The sequence below is a fragment of the Cebus imitator genome, unplaced genomic scaffold (genome assembly GCF_001604975.1).
Source record: "Cebus imitator isolate Cc_AM_T3 unplaced genomic scaffold, Cebus_imitator-1.0 Scaffold1062, whole genome shotgun sequence".
NCBI classification, from domain to species: domain Eukaryota; kingdom Metazoa; phylum Chordata; class Mammalia; order Primates; family Cebidae; genus Cebus; species Cebus imitator.
Window position 1 is genome coordinate 65,230 of NW_016108377.1, and position 2,486 is coordinate 67,715.

At 39.2% G+C, this 2,486-nt stretch overlaps 1 long non-coding RNA gene across 1 annotated transcript in view; it reads right to left on the minus strand.

The window, feature by feature from the left end:
* Positions 1 to 243: 243 nt before the first annotated feature.
* LOC108298734 overlaps positions 244 to 2,486 on the minus strand; it is a 5,059-nt gene continuing 2,816 nt past the window's right edge. Inside the window, exons 2-3 of the long non-coding RNA XR_001822674.2 lie at positions 683 to 741; positions 244 to 295 (exon numbers count right to left, since the gene is read on the minus strand). This is a non-coding gene — a long non-coding RNA (uncharacterized LOC108298734). The remainder of the gene's footprint in view (positions 296 to 682; positions 742 to 2,486) is intronic.

Here is a 2,486-nt window from a genome sequence, read left to right on the forward strand (position 1 = left end):
TTTTTGAGTGCAGCTTGTAAGGTGATTCATGTTATTTATTTCCTGTTAATGAATTTCAAAATGTCAATTAAAAACATCCAGAAATTTAGCTTTATCACAGGCAGCTGTGCACATGTGAAATTAGCTTGGTTAACTTCATCTGTATAAACATATAGCTAGTGAACTGACATAACTAATAAACTGGAGAATCAACAGAAACATGCCAAAGACTGGCCCTTATTTTCCATGGTGATCTCAATTTCAGGAATCTTTACATTACTCTCAGGGCTTCATGGTCTTTTAGGGGGCTGCAAAGCTGTAAAATAAGCACAGAATTACTTTAGTATATTGTAGAAAAATACAAAAGAAGATGCTTTATAAGAGCAGAATATAAAACTCATACAATTTGTCGATTTTCAAAGAAACCTGCAGAATTAAACTTGTAGTGTAGTCCTCCACAAGGGGCTCAACAAAGCCTTGGAAACATAAATCAAGTAGAATTGCACATGTGACACTTTCAGTAAATTAAAAGAAAAAGAAAGAAAAAGAAAAAAAAGGTCCATTAAATAAAATACTTCAAAAAGCCAAGAAACTAACTGCAAGTTCCACAAAGACACTGGGCAATGATTCTGTATGATTTCAGGAATGCTGATAAAGAATGTCATAATGTAGTAAAATATAATAAGTACATGTAATCTCTTACCTTTAGTGTTTATTTTACTAGCCATTCCAGGAGGGAAGTAGCAAATAACTAGTTCAGGTCTAGAAAGAAAACCAAGAAATGTTACAATAACCAGTATAATGGCAGTCTCACAGCTAGGAAAATGGTCAAGATATGACTAGGGATTTTTCCTAAAGGCATTCACAGAGTCATCCTGTAATGTAACAATAATTCCTATCATTGTGGACAAAAACTCGGACTTTTCCTTCCCATGACTGGCAAGTAATTATATAAAAAGTAAATTACTTCTTTCATAAAGAAAAACAAAATTAACACTAGTGTACATTCTTTAGTCACTAAAATTCTGCAGAAACCCAGGTATAATAAGAAACTCAATTATCCGACTAGGTGTGGTGGCTCACACCTATAATCCCAGCACTTTGGGAGGCCAAGGTGGGTGGGTCACATGAGGTCAGGAGTTCAAGACCAGCCTGACCAAATTGATGAAACCCAGTATCTACTAAAAATACATAAATTAGCCAGATGTGGTGGTGCATGCCTGTGATCCCAGCTACTTGGGAGGCTGAGGCAGGAGAATCACTTGAACCTGAAAAACCAAGGTTGCAGTGAGCTGAGATTGCACCACTACACTTCAGACTGGGCAATAGAGAAAAACTCCATCTCTCTCTCTCTCCTTCTCTCTCTCTCTCTGTCTCTCTCTCCCCCTTTCTCCATACACACACACACACACACACACACACACACACACATCTCACCTCTTGACCTATGGCCAACGTTCCTTCTAAACTCAATTGAAGGCACCATATATCACAAGCCAGATGGCAAGAAATTAAATAAATTTTAGTCTTTTAATGCCATTCCAATTACATCTTGGTCAGTTTACAAACATGTTTCAGCAAATGTTGGAGGAGTTTTGCTCCCTCTTTAGGAGTCCTCTCTCACTTTATGCTGCCTAACAAGAGACTTCACACACTTAGAAAGAGGATGGAGACAGGCCAGCTTCAGGACACGCTGCACAAGGAGAACCAACTGTCCCAAAAAGAGAGGGTTCTACACCACTCTGAAAACTTCACAATTTACCAGCTACACACAAATGCCTGAAGTATGGAAGTCCATCAAGAAAATGAACAATTGGTGATATCAAGACTTCTGACCCAAGGGCCTGCAGCTGGTGTGACCATTCAACAAAAAATCTGACTTTAAATGGAGACACATTGGACTGTGACATGCAATAAAAGAACTGAAGCAGCAAAGTGTCTTGATTTGGGTTTCCTTTCTATCTTACCCAGCTCCAGCCAGTGAAGAAGTGAGCATGCCTGTGGTGCTCCTGACACATCTAGGGTAGTTCCCATTCACAGTGGTCAACCTTTGGGATTTTCCCACACATTGTAGGGTCATCATTCATCTATGCTAACCTATAATGTGCAGATAAAAGCTCCTTTTTAGAGACTGGTGAGAAAATTGTCAAATCTGAAAGCCCATGAACTGTCTAAGCCAGGGGGGAACACATGTAGGAAAGACTATGGAATCTGATATCAGAAGCCTAATCTCAGGTAGACCTCTACACATTTACAATTGTGAGTAATTAACTTACTTTCTCTAGGCTCTGTTATTCTCATATAAATCACAAGAAAGGTAGACTGAATAGTCTCCCAGATCAATTCCAATCTTAACATCCTCTGGCTTTATGATTAAAGAATGATACTAGTATGGCTGAAACTGTGGCTTATCCCCAATAGGAGCCTGCTGGGATCATGCTAGGCAAAACTAGTCCACACAGACAGAGCCATTCTGACCACATCCCTCCCTATGCCAGCTATCATAC